Source organism: Pelophylax lessonae, assembly GCF_965119305.1.
Source record: "Pelophylax lessonae genome assembly, chromosome: 3".
In the NCBI taxonomy this organism is placed as follows: domain Eukaryota; kingdom Metazoa; phylum Chordata; class Amphibia; order Anura; family Ranidae; genus Pelophylax; species Pelophylax lessonae.
The window spans coordinates 568830395-568849564 of record NC_138770.1 but is presented as its reverse complement, the minus strand read 5'-3'; positions in this window follow the sequence as shown (position 1 = coordinate 568849564).

Genomic DNA, 19170 nt, shown 5'->3' with positions numbered 1-19170 from the left:
GATTTTAGGTATTACCTTAGGGAGATCCAGACTAGAATACTGCAATCACTTAGCAGCAAATTTTATTACCTGTGATGTATTTCAGTTATCTTGCAAACCTGGCCTGTTAGTGGGTCCCGAGGACAGGAGTTGCCACTGCTTTAGATGAAGTGGTTTGAGTAATGATTACCATCAGCCTGAGGACATCTAGCAGCACAAAACAGTACTGCAGGGTGAATCTCTGCATTGAATTTGGGTTTTTCTATTTTATCTTATATTGGGCTATTTGTTTTGCTTTGTTATTTTTGGCTGGATACCCCGCTTTAGGCAACAACACAAAAATTAGATTCAGATAATACATTTTTACAGTGCTTGTGAAGTTAGTAGAATGATGATACAACACTTAGCAGTTGCTCTGCAGAATTCAGGCCCATTGCTCCAGTATCAACAAAGGCATTGGGGTTTATATGTTTTCCCTTTATTAACATTTGGTTCATTTATTGACTTCTAAACAAAATTGCCAACTTGTGTGGAGCCATTAGATCCATTAGACTGTAAAACCTTCTTGGGTAAGGAATGCTATGAATGGCTCCATGTACAACCCTATTCAACTTTCAGTTTAACAGTTGAACTTTAGTTTAGTTAAATTCAGTTGATTCATTCAATTCATATTCGGGATTCGTATTCAGAATTAAGTTTGTCTTTTTAAAATTTTCTTTGAATTTACTGATTATTTTTATTAAAAACATTTGAATCGATACATTTCTAATCCTTTCAATGGAAAATGTTTTAATTTTTTTCAATTCAAATGGGGAAAAAGTGAACAAAACAAAAGAAAAATCTTCTTTTCAATAGTTTTTATTGAAGATTTTCAAGTATACAACAAATACAAACAAATCCTCACCACAACAGTGAGTTGAACTTGCAATGATTAGTCATACGTACAGTCAATCTTCCATCAGTATGTAACAGGAGTACATGTGACAAACAATAGTAGAGGCATAGGATATACAGGGCTAAGAGAAAACAGAAAATTATCACTATGTAGCTCAGCGGGCGGCGTCACCAGTCCCGGCACCCCTTAGGGAACACACTGTCACCAGCCGGATAATCCGTACCGTGAGCCACCGTATCTAACATATCAACCAAGTCACATCACCGTTAACTCTGAAATATATAATAATGACTGCCGTAATTGGATTCTTAGTAGTGAGAATGGTTTAGATATAAACAATCGGACTATCAACAGGACAGTCCGAACATTACCTCCAATGATGGTGTATTAGTCACAAAAGAAAAATCTTCATCAAATGATTACAATAACTCTTTAAATCATCTTTAGCTTAACAAAACAGCATTATTTCAACATGGTACTCTAATAATACACACAGTCTTTAATTTCAGAAATATGTTTACAGTTGAAATTCTAATGGAGTTCGATGTAAAATTAAAATTTCAATGGAATTTTGGAAATTCAGACAAATTTAATTTCGTTATTCGAAGCATTTGGTAATCTTCGTTTATACTGTAATTCTGATATTCAGACATATCCGAATAACAAAAAATCTGTCTGAATATTTATTTGGAATGAAACAAACGGCACAGGTCTAATATTACATTATTTTTTGCTGCTGAAATGCAAAACAATGTGTATCATTAGGGACGACAAGGCGATTTTGCAGAGCTTGAGTTTGATGTGAAAGTATTGGGTTTGCATTTGTCGAAATAGCCTTTTATTTTCACTGCTAGATGAAATAAGTTTTAAAAAAACAAGACTGTTCCCTGTTTTTATGATATTTAGTCATTAACAAAACCATAGAAAATGGAACAATAACATCAAGTTGTTTCTGATTTTGCTTACGTTTTACCAAAGCAAAATCTTCCAATTTTAATAATTACTGGACGTTTATTTTTTATTTGTTTCTTTTTTTAATATATTACTTTATTCAGAAAATGTTCTAAGCTGGGACATAACTAGAAATAACAGGGCCCCATAACAACATTTTTAATGACTCTCCAGTATTACCATGACAATTGATGAAGGATTGAGGAGCATGTGCATTGAGGTAAGAATGAACATGAATATTTGGAGGATGAGGTCAGTCTCTTTCAGCCAAAGGGTCTAGAAATAGGGAAAATGTGTATTTTGTTTAACATAGACTTATCCTTTAACCACTTATATACCAGCCGTTAATACCCCTTCAGGCCATTTCTCAGTTTACAGTGCTGTGATAGCCACTTACTCTAACATGCAACACTGTACCCAAATCATTTTATATATTTAAAAAAAAAAAAACATATATAGCTTTCTTTGGTGGTGTTTATTAACCAGTTCTGGACCGGAAGGATTTGCCCCCTTAATGACCAGGCCATTTTTTGCGATTCGGCACTGCGTTACTTTAACGGACAATTGCACGGTTGTGCGAAGCTGTACCTAAATACAATTTATGTCCTTTTTTCCCACAAATAGAGCTTTCTTTTGGTGGTAATTGATCACCTGTGCAATTTTTATTTTTTGCGCTATAAACCAAAAAATAGCAACAATTCTGAAAACAAAAATTTTTTTTCACTTTCTGCTATAAAACATCCCCCCCCCCCCCAAAAAAAAAAAAAAATTAGAAATCAATTTTTTTAGGCCAATTTGTATTCTGCTACATATTTTTGGTAAAAAAAAATCCCAATAAGCATATTTTTCGCATCTACAAACTAGGGGAAAGATTTATGTAATTTTATTTTTTTTTACTAGTAATGGCGGCGATCTGTGATTTTTAGCAGGACTGCGACATTCCGGCAGACAGATTGGACCCCTAACTGACATTTTTTACATTTTTGGGGGGACCAGTGACATTACTACAGAAATCAGTGCTAAAAATAGCACTGTTACTATAATAATGGCACTGGCAGGGAAGGGGTTAACCTAGGGGTGATCAAAGGGTTAATTGTGAGCCTAGGGGAGTGTTTTTTTAACTGTTTGGTGGATGGACTTGTGAAATGATCATAGAGACCTGTGTTCCTATATGGAAGGATCACAGGCGCTCTGTGATCATTTCAGAGAGATCAATGATCTGCTGTGTTTACAACAGCTGACCGGTGTTCTCTCTTAGTGGGGAGCGATTGCAATTGGTGCCGCCGGTCTCCCGTTGCCAAGTGAGGATGGGAGAGCGCCGCTGTCAGCGTACGCTCACCCCCAGGAGCGATCCTGCAGATCGCTGTACAGGTACACCGATTCGCGCAGCCGAGCCAGCCTGCCGCAGTATATATGTGGCAGGCAGTCAGCAAGTGGTTAATGACTGTTCTTTTTTATTTTTTATTATTTAAAGAAAAAAGACCACAAATGGTGCACTAGATTTATTAAAGTTACAGGTCTCACACAGAGGATGGAGTAGGTAAATGGGTTAATGTATTGGTCACATACAGTGGGAGGATGGTGATGAAGGGGTTAATGTTCAGATGGCCAGAATAAGGAAAGTGAAAGGTAGTTTTAGAAGAGAGCATGGAGATAATATGTGTAGGAGAGGAGAGGAGCCAGAAAAGGTTAAAAACCCCATCCTGGGGCTCCATTCACACTTGCATGACTCCAAAGTTGCATTGACTTTCGAGTGCAACTTTGGTGCAACTATGAGGCAGCTTTGATGCAACTTTGGATAGGTGCAACTTGGATACGACTTTGGGTTTGACCAGTGATAATTGACAACTGTTGCATTGTATAACATTCAGGTACAACTTTCATACAACTTTTGAGGGTTAACATCAACCTTCCTAGCGGTATTCCCGAGCGTGACTCGGGGTTAGATTTTAGAGCCAAAAGCGGTAACCCCGAGCCACACTCGGGGTACCGCTAGGAAGATCGCTGGATCCTGGAAGAGGTTTTACTTACCTTTTCTCCGGGATCCAGCGAAGAATACGGTCGGTATGCGGCAGCGGAGCTTCCTCCCGATCGTCTGCGAGCCCCAGCTTCCGTCTCCGGCGACGTGACGTCCGCCGGGGGGTGGAACCGGCGGCAAATTCAAATGTAAAACACACCAAACACACTGATACCATTCAAAATAAAATAAAATCACATTACATTGCCCCCCAGTGCCCTTTCCTGCAGTTTTACTGTACTTTCTATGTAAATATATATATATATATATATATATATATATATATATATATATACGTATATATATATATATATATATATATATATACACACGTAATTCTTGTGGATGAGCAGCCCAAACCAACTGTATACATTATCATTATATATATATATATATATATATATATATATATATATATATATAATGTATACAGTTGGTTTGGGCTGCTCATTCACAAGAATTACATGCAAAATAATGGTACCGCTTTCAGCACCTAAAATCCAAAAGAATCATACCGCAAGGGAGGTTAAAGTCGGACCAAAGTAGTGCATGAACTACTTTGAAGTCTCTTCACATCTGTGCAAGTAGCACATATATGAATAGTAATCATTGGAAAACATAGGGAATGACTTGTCATGCTACTTTGATGTCCAAAGTTGCATGACAAGTCGCACAAGTGCGAATGAAGGCTAAAACAGAATTAATGACTCTGCACTTGCAGTTGATGATCCACTCATTATTTCCCTTTTGACAAGTACAATGATCTTTCTCCTTCCTCTTTGTAAGCAATAGCATGTGATCGCTGTGATAACCAATCACGTTACCCAGTCCCTCAGCTTTATACATTTATTTATATGTTTATCAGGCAGAACAACTGCCTGATGACTATTTATTCAGCGCCATTTATAAGCTAAATAACAAATCACTGATCGATCATTTTACAGGTTAAGTATATGTAAACCCTCACCTTGTAAAATAATCCAGTCAGGTTAAAATAGAAACTGAAAGGCAAAACAGTTGTGTGTATATATATCACAAAGGTGGAACGCACGTCGTGACGTCACTAGAGCTCGGTGGAGCGCAACCCGGAAGATCGGCTCTCCATTATCGTAGCTCACATGCGGTGACGGCGTTTACACGTTTTTTTACCCTAATCTCTATTGGAACTTGATTTTTACATTATATGTTTTATGGATTGTAATATTGGCTCATTTGTTTATGGAATAAACCTACTGGAAAACAATATTACACTATCCAGACTCTTCTTTTTTCCTCTTAAATACCCCTGACTGGAAGTTGGTGGCAGGAGGAGCGTTTTGAGAGGAGAAGGTGTCCACCTGGAGGGAACGTACCCAGACCCTGGGGGTCACAAAGCTTTGGTGGTCCTACTGTTGTAAGGCATATAGGGCCCACACAATCTGGTGAGTGTGAAATCTTTCTACCCTTGTCACAGAGGAGCACAAGAATTGACACCAGGGATAAAGTGGAAACATTTTTATCACAGCACTTAGCACTTTTCACTGTGCACTTTGATATTTTATAATATTCACCATTAAGGATTCACTTCACTTCAGTAATGAACTTTTGATATATGGACTTGATTTTATGGATTTTCTTGGCACTTTATGAATTTGCAAATTTATTAATTATTGCATACTATATTTATATTTTAAGTGTTTTTATTTATTTCTAATATAATCACGGGGATATATATGCACTTTATTGTTTGAGGATACAGTGATACAGATCACTTGTTTAACATTCAAATTCTTTTTTTTTGCAAGCGCTATAGTTAATCATTTATTTGATTACTCCACCCACATTAATGCATTTTATGCATTAAGATAGGAAACCTTCTTTCTTCAGCAGCCCCCCTTATACATATCTGAGCCCATCTCTATCCAGCGATGTTGCAGGAGAGACTCAGCTGCCCGGGACTCACCTCCTCATTGGCTAAGACAGCAGCGACACCAGATATCACCGACCCAGCATGCACCAGTATGTGACGTCATGAGGGGTGGGGCCACCAGGTGAAGTCACTGGTGTCGCCCGGCCCCTTCCCTATATAAGAATTGTTAAACCGCGGAGCAGGCAGACGACAGGAAGCATTTTACGAGAGTGGACCTTTTTTTTTGGGGGGCCGGCAGTGCTGCGGGCGCCGTGATTGAAACATTGGGGACACTTTTTTTTATTTTTAATTTTCAATAAAGAAAAAACTGTGTGCGTGTGTACACTTTTTTGGTAAATGGGTAGTGGTACTATGTACCCCATACCCATTCTCATAGGAGGGGGGGGGTCAGAATCTGAGGGCCCTTTGTTAAAGGGGGCTTCCAGATTCCAATAAGCCCCCCACCCGCAGCCCCTGCCAACCATCGGCAAGGGTTGTCGGAAAGAGGTCCTTGTCCCCATCAACATAGGGACAAGGTGCTTTGGGGTGGGGGGGAGTAGAGCCTCCCCTGCCACAGAGCACACCCTCATGTTGAGGGGATGTGGCCTGGTATGGTTCAGGAGGGGGTGTGCTTACTGGTCCCCCCCTTTCCTGACCTGCCAGGCTGCATGGCCAGATACGGATCTGGTGTGAATTCTTGGGGGGGACCCCATGCCGTTTTTAAAAAAATGTTTGGCGTTTGGCTGTTTTATTCTTTAATTTTTTTATTAGCTGAGAGCCGGCAATTTGCAACCGCGAGTCATTTTAACCACTTTACCACCAGAGGATTTTGCTGTCTTACGTCTGGCCCACTTTTTGCGATTCGGCACTGTGCGAATTTAACTGACAATTGCGCGGTCATGCAATGCCGTACCCAAACAAAATTTATGGCCTTTTTTTCCCCACAAACAGAGCTTTCTTTTGGTGGTATTTGATCACCTGTGTGATTTTTACTTTTTGCGCTATAATCAAAAAAATGCGACAATTTTGAAAAAATAACAATATTTTTCACATTTTTTTATATGAAATTCCCCCCCCCCCCCAAAAAAATGTAAAAATCTAAATTTTTTATCATTTTAGGCCAATTTGTTTTCTGCTACATATTTTTGGTAAAAAAAATCGCAATAAGCGTATTTTGATTGGTTTGCCTAACTAAGGGAAAGATTTTTGTCGTTTTTGGTGTTTTTTTTTAACGAGTAATGGCGGCGATCTGTGATTTTTTTTGCGGGGCTGCGACATTGCGGCGGACAGATTGGACCCTTGACTGACATTTTTGACACTTTTGGGGTTACCAGTGACATTACTACAGTAATCAGTGCTATAAATATGCACTGTTACTGTAAAAATGACACTGGCAGGGAAGGGGTTAATTTTATTGGAGAGGGAGGGGTTAATGTATGCCTGGTGCTTTCTGACATGTGTGGGGGGAGGTGACTATGTGACAAAAGGACAGATCGCAGGTTCAGCTATGCTGAACCCTGCAATCTGACCCTGCCTGTCACTTAGGAGATCAGCCCGCTTTGTTTACACAAGCGGGCGGATCTCCAGACTCGATTCCCCGATGATCAGGGAAGAGCAGCGGCGATCGCCGCTGCTCCTCCCCTGGCCCGACTCCCGCTGTGACTGAATACAGCGGGAGCGAGCATGGCGAGAAGGGGGAGTGCCTGGCAATGTAGGTCTACGACGTCAGACCTACAAGAGCCACTTTGCCGCAGTAGAGCTCTAGTGAGCAGCGGTAAAGTGGTTAAGTGAGATTTGACTTGTTTTTTTTTTTTTCTTTGGAAATGTAATTTTTGCTGCAGCATGATCTATACTAGGGATGATCGAACTTTTGAAAAGTTCAGTTCGACCAGAACACCCAAATTTCCCGAAAGTTCGGTTCAGATTCCAGAACCCCATTGAAATCAATGGGACCCGAACTTCTGGAATCAAAAAACACAATTTTGAAGCCCTAAAACCCAATAAATGCCCCTAAAAAGTGCCTAGGGTTCTGGGTCATGCCCCAGGGACTATGATTCAGGCAAAAAAAAGTTCTTAAAAATTGTCGTTTTTGAGATATAGATATATAGGGGTATATATGTATACCCCTAACCCAGAATCTGCATAGTGGGGTCACCCTGACATGGCAGAGTTCGGTCACCCTGACATGGCAGAGTCAGTTCACCCTAAACTACACTACAGTCACCCTGGCATAGCAGAGTCAGTTCACCCTAAACTACACTACGGTCACCCTGACATGGCAGAGTTCGGTCACCCTGACATGGCAGAGTCAGTTCACCCTAAACTACACTACGGTCACCCTGACATGGCAGAGTTAGTTCACCCTGAACTACACTATGGTCACCCTGACATGGCAGAGTCAGGTCACCTAAACTACACTACGGTCACCCTGACATGGCAGAGTGTCACCCTGACACTTAAAGCTATCCCTACAAAAACTAGATTTTTGAATCTAACTATAGTGGTATATAGTACCCTAACTACACTGCATATCCCTTTCCTCACACTAATAATTGCAAAATGACACTGGAGCAACACAAATGCTTCCACTCTCTTCCACAGCCCCTGTATTACAGTGCTAGAGTTTTGGCGGGGCTATGTTATATACTGGGGGGCGTATGGGGGGGCGTATTCACTCCTCATTGGGCTCTGGACCCCGTAGTCACTCCAATCACATTTTACTGATGTTTCTGGGCCAATCATGGGCTTTTAAAGCCCAGTTCCTGTCCCATTGCATTTTGGGTGGATCTGGTGGCCGAATTCCGAACTTTTACCACAAACAGTTCGGAATTCGGCCGAATTTTGAACACCCAATGTTCGGGTCGAACCATTCGATCATCCCTAATCTAATTTTAAGGATACATGTTCCCCAGGGCAGTACCCAGACCCCCATACCACTTTTATGGGCAATTACTTGCATATAAGCTCTCACAATTTTCCTGTCCGACTCCAAAAGACTTCAATGGGGTTTGCCGTTCGGGTTAGAACATTTCCCCTGTTTGGGAGTTCTGCTGTGAACTGAACAGGGGGTATTCAGCCCATCTCTATTTCCTAGCAAATGAACATTGGTAATCTCTATGCAATATGGATCCACTAGTCACAACCAATCTTGCACAAACACATTCTTGATATAACAATAGCTTGTGAAAAAGAGGTTTCTGTAGGAAATTGAAGTTTGTCGTCCTTGAAAAACAAGTATGTGCCTGTGTATATATATATATATTTTTTTTATACAGCGCTCAACATAAATGAGTACACCACAACAGAATTGTCAGTAAACCTTTACTTTCCTTTCAGAATCAACATTTTCTATGGGACACTGTTCTACAAAATACTCCCACAAATGCCGGCCATTGATTGCGGCCAAGATTTGGTAATTTGCAAACACAAAAAAGTATTTTTCCTAAAAAAATTATTCAAGACCATGTTGCAAAAATGAATACACCCAAATGAAAGTCTTAGGAGCAAAGCTAAATTTTAGACAACAAAATCCTAATTAACAAAAATGCAACTACAGGTGAGTCATTCATTAAACAGATGTCTAGCAGACAGTTGATTATTACTTAACAAGGAAAATCCCTTCCCATTTCATGCTGTCGGCAATGGCACCACATGGAAGAGAAATGTCACAAGGCATAAGAAAAAAAAAATTCTTTACACAAGAAGGGTGAAGGCTACAGAAGATTAGCAAAGCTTTACTTATCAGTCAAAAAATTTAACAAAGATGGATTTGCATCCATCTCACAGAGACGTCCAGGCCATGCACGGAAGTTAAGACCTTGACAGAAGAATCTTCTAAAGGGAAGGGTTGAAGAAAATCACCATGCAAGTTCACTGCAGTTAGCTAAAGAAGTAGAAAGCCAAACTGGGGTGATTGTTTCCCGTGACACAACACAGCATACACTGCAGAGGAATGGCATGCATGGGTGTCATCCACGAAGGAAGCCTCTCCTGAAGCCCATGCCCACCTACAATTTGCCAGGGTGAATGCTGAAAATGAAGAAGACTACTGGGACTCTGTACTCAATGATGAAACCAAGTTAATTGTTTTTGGAACTGATGGTTTCAAATCTGTATAGTGTTGCAAAGGTTAGGAGTACAAAGAAAAATGCATGGTGCCTACAGTGAAACATGGTGGTGGCAGTGTCCTTCTGTGGGGCTGCATGAGTGTCGCTTGTGTCGGGAGCTGCATTTCATTGATGGTATCATGAATTCACAGATGTCCTGCTCTATATTGAAAGAGAAGATGTTACCATCACTCCGTGCCCTTGGCTGTCCTGCACTTTTCCAACATGACAATAATCCAAAACACACATCTAAGGTCTTTGTTGCATATCAGAAGAAGAACAAGGTGAAACTGATTCAGTGGCCAAGTATGTCTCCTGGTCTGACCCAAATCGAAACACCTATGGGGAATTCTGAAGAGACAAGTTGAGCATCACTCTCCATCCAGCATCCAGCATCCAGCAAGAGGTCGTTCTTGAAGAATGGAAAAAGATAGCTGTTGCAATATAACGCCAGCTTGTTCATTTCATGCCTAGAAGATTTGGTGCTGTCCTTACAAATCATGGAGGTCATACAAAATACTAGATGTAGTAGATGTAGTAGCTTTTGTTGTAGGGTGTATTCTTATTTGCATCAACTTATTTGAGTAAAACTGAAGATTTTGTAATCTTAGTTATATTATTAAACTTACTTTCATGTAATGGAGCTAAACAAATATTCTGTATATATATATATATATATATATATATATATATATATATATATATATATATATATATATATATATATTCAAAGATGACAGAACATATTGGCAAGAGTTCCAAGTTTCAGGTAATAAGCTATTCATCAGGTCAAAAGAAAACTCAATTACAAGAATGAGAAACATTTAATATACAGTATACTAGTAAGCCCTGAAGTAACATATTCCAAATCATTTCATCATTAATTAATATAAGTCAGGTGAAATATAGTACTAGCAATCATTAAAGAGTAAAAACTAGTTACCCCTGCAGTACTCCCACCTTCACTAACAAAAAAACATCTGATGATTACACAAAAATTCTCCACAGAATAAATAATAAATCAAATAATAAAAAAATATAAATAAAATTCACAAATCAAACCTGAAAGATGCTTATGTATTAAAGAGGAAGTAAACCCTCCTCGGACACTTTTACCTATAGGTAAGCCTATGATAAGGCTTACCTATAGGTACTGTAAATATCTCCTAAACATGTACTGTTTAGGAGATATTTACCTTACATGCATCCAGTGACGTCACTGGCGCATGCGCTCTGAAGGAACGGCCCTAGTGCCGTTTCTTCAGAGTCCCGTGCCGTGACTGTCGGCTCCCGCGCGCCTGCGTGGGAGTGACGTCACCGCGGCTCCGGCCAATCAGATGGCCGGATGCCGCGAACCCGGAAGACGGGCGACTGGTCATGTCGCCCGTCATACAGGTAAGCGGACGGCACGGCGGGGGCTCGTTCTAAGGTAAGTATTGCATAATGAGCTAGTATGCGATGCATACTAGCTCATTATGTGTTTCTCTTACAGGTTACCAAAAAAAAAAAAAAAAACTTTGTACGGGTTTACAACCTCTTTAAGGTATTTATTTTGAGGATCCAGAAAAATCTCTCTTTTTAAGAAGCAATTCCCTATCACTACCTATATTTAGTTTGAGAATGGAATCTTTGACAATATATCTTCACTGGGGCACTAAATGTCCCTTTTCAATAAATTGTCTCAATGAGATTTGTCCTGTATGGCATATGTATGCCTATCAATCTTTTCCTTACCAATTGGGGGAGATTTACAAAAGCTGGAGCACTCAGAATCTGGTGCAGCTGTGCATGGTAGCCAATCATTTTCTAACTTCAGCTTGTTCATTTAAGCTTTGACAATAAAACCTGGAAGCTGATTCGTTTGTATGCAGAGCTGCCCCTGATTTTGCAGTCTCAAGTTTTATTAAATCTTTCCCATTGTGTCCCCCACATAACAAAACCCACGTGGGCATTTAGTCATGTAGATGACAAACAAATTCAAACAGGTATAATAATTTATTATTCCTGTAGAATAACCCTTATGAGGATGAAAAAAAAACTTGAATTTTACTTATATTTGGGACCCAACAAAGTAACAGCAGACTGTCTCAACGATCTGACACAGTCAACACAAACTACTTGGTTGTATATAGTTGTATAAATCATAGTATATAAATCCCACAATGTATGTCCACCATTATTCACATCATCCAGTGATGTAGAGCCATGTCAGTCAAAATGCCTTATGCCCACCAACTTTCTAAAAGAAAAAAGAAAATTTTACCCACGACACATTTTGTTGTTGCTTCCCACACACCAAATGACAGGTCTGGTGATGACAGCTGTTCTAAAAAAAAAAAGGGCTGGGTCTCCCAAGTGTTGCCATTGTATCAGTGGCGTAGCGTGGGGGGTGCTGAGGGGGCCACTCGCACCGGGCGCAACATTTAGGGGGGCGCATCCCACGCCCGCCATCCGCGGGATCATAGTGTCCCTTTATTCTGATGAGGCCCCGTCCAGCGGCCCGCCCGCCTGCACTCCTCTTCTTGGCTCCGTGACTGCCACTTGGGGCAGGAAGAGTGGCAGACCGCTAAAGGTGTTACGTGCGGCAAGGGGGCGGGGCTGGTCGTGGGTGAAGATGGCAGTCTGTGGCTCAGTGCATGTGCAGCACTGCTTTCGGAGTCTACCCCTGCTGTCTGGGCCGGCCACCGACATGCTGTTCCCTCCCCCCAGGATCGCCTCCTCGAGTCACCAGTGTTTGGACACAGAATAAGGTAAGTGATGTGCTGCCTGCCCCCGGGGGCCCAGGGAAGTGGACATGGGAGGGGGTGAGGTGAGTCAGTTTAGGGGGGCAGTGTAGGGGGTGTCAGTGTAGGGGAGTGTCAGTGTATGGGGGTGTCAGTATAGGTCTCAGTGTTGGTGTCAGTGTGTGGGAGGGTCAGTATAGGGGGGGTGTCAGTGTAGGGGGGGTCAGTACAGGTGTCAGTGTAGGTGTCAGTGCATGGGGGGTGTCAGTGTAGGGGGGGTGTGTCAGTGTAGGGGGGGTGTCAGTGTAGGGGGGTCAGTATAGGTCTCAGTGTAGGTGTCAGTGTAGGGGGGGTCAGTGTAGGGGGGGTTAGTACAGGTGTCAGTGTAGGTGTCAGTGCATGGGGGGTGTCAGTGTAGGGGGGGTGTGTCAGTGTAGGGGGGGTGTCAGTGTAGGGGGGTCAGTATAGGTCTCAGTGTAGGTGTCAGTGTAGGGGGGTCAGTGTAGGGGGGGTTAGTATAGGTGTCAGTGAAGGTGTCAGTGTATGGGGGGGTCAGTGTAGGGGGGTGTCAGTGTAGGTGGATCAGTATAGGTCTCAGTGTAGGTGTCAGTGTAGGGGGGGGTCAGTGTATGTGTCAGTGTAGAGGGGGTTAGTGAAGGGGGGTCAGTGTGGGGGGTCAATGAAGGTGTCAGGTAGGTCAGTGTAGGAATCAGGAATGGCAGTGTAGTGTTCAGTGTAGGGGTCAGTATAGTAATTAGGTAGCTCAGTGTAGTGATCAGGTAGGTCAGAGTAGGTGTCTGTGTAGTGGTCAGGTAGGTCTGTGTAGGTGTCAGTATAGTAATCAGGTAGGTCAGTGTAGGAATAAGGTAGGTCTCTGTAGTGGTCAGCTAGGTCAGTGTAGGTGTCAGTGTAGTGGCCTGTGTAGTGGTCTAATAGATTTGTGTAGGGGGCGCAAATTACCCCCGGGGGCTGACAACCCACGCTACGCCACTGCATTGTATATATTCACATGACCTCATATGATCAATGATATCACTGGAATTCTGGGATGGATGAACATTGTGTGACTATTTTTTAAATTAGTATTATTAAAGGATTTCTTAAAAAAACAGCTCCTTTTTTTTTTTTTAAACTTTATTTTTTATATATTTTTTGGGTAATGAGTAGGCCTTACTCATTCACATGTGGGGTTTTCCTTTATTGTTAAAGGGACTTGCCTGCAGGACTTTTGGTGCGCTTTCAGAAAATTCACCAAAACTGCACGCTGGATGATAAATGGAAGTCTATGGCAAAGCGCAGGTAACCCACATGAAAAAACATGGGTGTGCTGCACCCGCGCTGTGGTGAAATCACAGTGGATCAGTGTAAAAGCAAACTAAAGCTGGATACACACTATACAATTTTCCTTAGACTTTTTTCTTTAGATTTACCAAAACCATATAATATGAGGTCAAACCCAAACACTTGCAGTTTGTATGCAATCAGTCAGGCCCTTGCACTACATAGTTGAAGGTAAATCTAAAGGAAATCCAACAACAAAAGTTGTATAGTGTATCCAGCTTTAGAGTCAGATTTTCATGATGCATTAGCTTCCCTGCCTCTGTGTCATAGAGTGCAATTGAGGTAGTCTTACTGTTCATGTTTGCTGGTCTCCTACTAGCAATGAGCCTGTTCAGATACTGTAGCTGCCTCATGATGCCTATTGTAAGTTGTCATACTTACCTATGTTCAATCCACCAAGTCTTCACTATGTGGCCTGCTCTGTGCTGACTCTTCTTCCAAATTTTCACTTTTGGGCCCAGCGCCTCCAGCTCATGTGCGCACCATCCATTCATTGAGGGAAAGTTTATATTCTACCAGGATTTGGCACACATGTTGTGTGCAAATTACATAGGAAATTACATATTACTACTACATTAAATTATACTACTTAGAAAATAAATACTGTATACACTTTTCTGTATCTGTATCCCATTCCTGTATCTTCTGTGCTCCATCATTAGTCCATTAGTGTCATGTTTGACCACACTGGCAAAAAGTGGTACAAATGAGGTAGTAGGGGCAGGGAAAGGCTCTTGATTATTAAGCCAATTGGAATGTTCTTATCAGAGTTGAGGAGCATTCGGGATGAACTAACCTGTTGTCACATGGAGATACCCGATATTCATTGTCCCATTTAACTGAGACTTTGCCAGCTTTAGTCTTAATTCAGGTTCACTTTAACTGAGAATGACATTTTAAACTGTTGAAAGTAATTGCTTTATTCAAATTATATAATTAAGTAATAAATAAAACAAATATAAGCATATTGTTGGTATATTTCAATTCCGTTATTTTATTTAATAGCTTTTTCAGTCAATATTGTCTTTTCAGCTCTATAAATTTCAAATTGCAATTCATTAATGAATGTACACTAGACTGGTTTTATGTTTTGCAATGCAATAAAAAGGAAGACACTCAAAAGTCTGATGAAGTAAACTAAAGTCCGGCTCTTATTAATTATGCAATTGTTACCTTTTTATAGCAACTGTTTAGAAGAGATCTAAGAATGATTTATTGTCAGATATTAAAGAAATATATGGTCTTCTTGACTCTAACTAGTTTAAAATCATTAGTTCCTTCTTTTATTCTATTTTTACTATATTCATATTTGAATTACTGTTGTTTAAGGGCTAGCAAACCGAAATTAATGTTCTGTATCTGATGGGAGCCAATTTTCAATGCACAACTAACTTTCTTTAGCAAACTTCACTGCATCACATTCATCTATCACACCATGGTAACTTGGACAGATAAAACTGATCATATGAAGAAGTACTAGTAAAGGATTTCTTAAACACTTCAATTCTGGGCACTTTCACCCCTTCCCGCCCAGGCCAATTTTCAGCTTTCAGCGCTGTTACACTTTGAATGACAATTGCACAGCCATGCAATACTGTACCCAAACAAATTTTTTTCTCACTTTTTTTGAGACAGATAGAGCTTTCTTTTGGTTGCATTTAATCACCACACAGTTTTTATTTTTTGCTAAACAAATGAAAAAAGACCAAAAATTTTTTTAAAAAAAGTTTTTCTTGGTTTCTGTTTCAAATTTGTGTAAATAAGTAATTTTTCTCCTTCACTGATGTGCGCTGATGAGGCTGTACTGACGGGAACTAATAGGCTGCACTGATGAGGTGGCACTGATGGGCACTGATGAGGAGGCACTACTATGCAGAACTGATAGGCGACACTGATAGGCAGCACTGATGGGCACTGATAGGTGGCACTGATGGCAGCCTTTATGGGCACTGATGGGTGCTGATAACCAGCACTGATGGGCAGCACTGATGGGCACTGATGGATGGCACTGATAGGCGGCATTGATGAGGAGGCACTAACATGCATCACAGGTGGGCACTGAAAGACAGCACTGATGGGCACTGATTAGCACCACTGATGGGCACTGATTGGCATCACTGGTGGACACAGGTGGGCATCACTGGTGAGCACTGGCAGACATCAAGGATGGGACTGCACTGATAATCAATGCACTGATTATCAGTGCAGACCTCCCTATCAGGGAGGCCGCTTATTGGCTCTCCTCTACTCACACGCGTGAATTAGAGGAATGCCGATAACCAGCACTTCCTATTTACACTGTGATCAGCTGTGACTCGGGCTTCATCCGGGCCCGGGGCCTTACTTGGGGCAAGTTGTTTTATAACGCCCCGAATCTCCTCAATAGACACTGGTGCATTCAAGGCGTCTAATTGTGCCGGGGAAAGGCTAGGTAGGGATATATTATCTAGGAAGAAGCGCGCCTGTTCATCATCAAAAGGGTCCGGAGAGTACAGGGAAGCATAAAAGTCCCTCATCGTCTTTTTAACGTCCGCAGGGGTAGACACAATTGTGCCCGATGGGGCCCGGAGTGAGGCAATGTGTGTAGGGACGTAGGGCGCCCCACACAACCTCGCCAGTAATTTACCTGCCTTGTTCCCAAATTTATGCAGCGTGGCAGAGAAACGTGCATTCTTAATACCTTCCAACTTATCCGCCCAAGTATCAAAGGCCTGCTTGGCTAGGGACCATTCTTGTTGGTGTGCGGGAGAATCTGCGGAGAGCAATAGTCTTTGAGCCAGGCGAAGACGCTCACTGGCCTGAAAATAGCTTTTGGATGCGTTTTTCCGATACGCCGAGGCGTATGATAAAATTTTTCCACGCAGAAAAGCCTTGCCTGCCTCCCAAAACAGATTGGGCTGGGAGGTATGCAATACATTCGCCTCCGAGTACTCCGCCCATGCCTTAGCCAGGTAGGCCTGAAAGTCCGCATTATTGTAGAGGTACCCCGGGAATCTCCACAAACTAGTGTCTGCACGTTTATCGGGGGGGTCTAAGGTCAAGGACACAGGGGCATGGTCGGAAATGACAATTTCGTGGATCACCGGATCCTCTACTCTCCCCAGGGCATTAGCCGAGACAAAGAAGTAGTCAATCCTTGTAAAAACATTGTGAGGGTGCGAATAAAAGGTAAATTCCCTGTCGGCGGGGTGGTATAATCGCCACACATCAGTGAGGTGAAGAGATTCTACCAATTGCGCTAGAGGGCTAGAGGTGGACCGAACTGAGGTATTCGTGCTAGGTTTAGAGCGAGACTTATCCAGGAGGGGGTCCATAAGGGAGTTAAAGTCACCGCCTATTACGTGTGGGACCTGAGGGTATGTTAGCAAGTGGGAGGACAATTCTGTATAAAAGGACTGGTCTGGGGTGTTGGGGGCATATACATTTGTTAATAGTACTTCGCTATCATTGATCTTCATGCGTGCTGAAACAAATCTACCATTAGAGTCGGTGGAGAGGGAAAGAATATTACAGGAGAGTCGCTTGTGGATCAGGATCAGAACCCCGGCCTTCCAGCCCAGGGCTGCCGATCCCACCACCGTGCCCACCCACAACTTCTTCATCCGGAAAAAGTCATCAGAGGAGAAGTGGGACTCCTGTAGCATCGCTATGTCTGTTTTAAGCCTCTTAAGATGTCTCAACACCTTCATCCTTTTAATTGGGGACCGCAAGCCCCTGACATTCCATGACAAAATCCTCATGGAGGGTCTGCCAGAGGAAGGTATGGAGCATGACAGTGCAGCCGCTTATAGATATAAACGGCAGGAATGGGTGCGTGTGTTACCAGACATGTTATGGACAGGTGCCTAAAACTGATTAAACACTGAAACCCCAGGGGAGCCGATTCCAACCGTGGAACCAAAGAAGTGAAAGGGGGAAGGAGGGGGACAGATATGAATGGAATACCCAGGGGGAGGGAGAGGAAATACAGAAAGGCAACTGGAAAATATGACATCATGGACTTCACTTTTTCCGAATGCTGTAACTGTGGAAGGCGACCAATCCCTTGACACGGATGTCAGCAGGTCTGTGAACAAAACAAACCCAAATCACCTCCATATAAAGAAGTAAAGAAAAGGACAATTAGAGGGGGGTAAGGGACCCTGCACCCCTACGCATAAAACAGAGGGGAGCGCCCGGGTCCTCCACAGTGACAGCATAAAACAGCCTTAGAACACACCAGTCGTAACAATTAAATGCATGTAACTAGGATCAACAAGTACTGCACAGAGTAAGGTAAACATAACATTGCAGCAAAAAGAAAAAAAAGTGGGTCAGAGGCGGGCACCTCCATCACCCACAGTCCACCGGTGGCGACCAGAAACAGGCAAAAACAAAGTAGAAGAAAAGATACATTACGTGTCCATAGGGTCACCTAAGAGGAGGTAAGAAAAAAATAAATGGCGGATCATTGCACGTCAACGGTGCGGAAGAGAGCGCCCTCCGCTGACTACTTCAGAGTATTTTTGCCTTTTGGGAGATTCTTTGCGTGGGCTCCTGGGGATCAGGGAGCGTTGAGCCGAGGTATGCCTGTTGGATACGGGGTCAAACCCATCTGTACGGAGAGATCTTATAAAACCTTCCGCCTCTGAGGGGTCCTGGAACGATAATTGTTCACCTGAAGGTGCATGGAGCCGTAGGATTGCCGGGTATGCCAACGTAAATTTGATCTGGGATTGATGCAGTTGTGAGCATACTGCCTGGAAAGATTTTCGTTTCTTGGCCACTTCCACGGAATAGTCCGCAAAAATCAGGACTTTTGTACCGTCTATCTGGAAAGATTTGGATTGCCTGAATTTCTGAAGGATCGCCGATTTGTCGGCGTAATTCAGGTACTTGGCAATGATCGGGCGTGGGGAAGAGCGTTCCGAGGAGTGTATCCCCATACGATGGGCGCGTTCGACCACGCAGATTCCGTTCAGGCCCAAAGCCTCCGGAATCCTTTTGGAACACAGGTCAGGGATCGCAGAGGGTGGCACAGTCTCCGGTATCCCAATAAAGCGGAGGTTGCTCCTTCGCGCTCTGTTTTCCAAATATTCCACTTTTTGGAGCAAGAATTGATTAGTCTTTTCCTGTGCCTGCTCAAAACCATGAGAGCTATAGATTTCCTCCTCCACATTTGCCACACGGTGTTCCACTTCTTGCAGCCTATTTGTATGGTCTGCGAGCTGTTTTTTAATGTCCTGCATGCCCGCCGCTACTGCCGTTTGCACAGCCGCTGTTATGGTGGG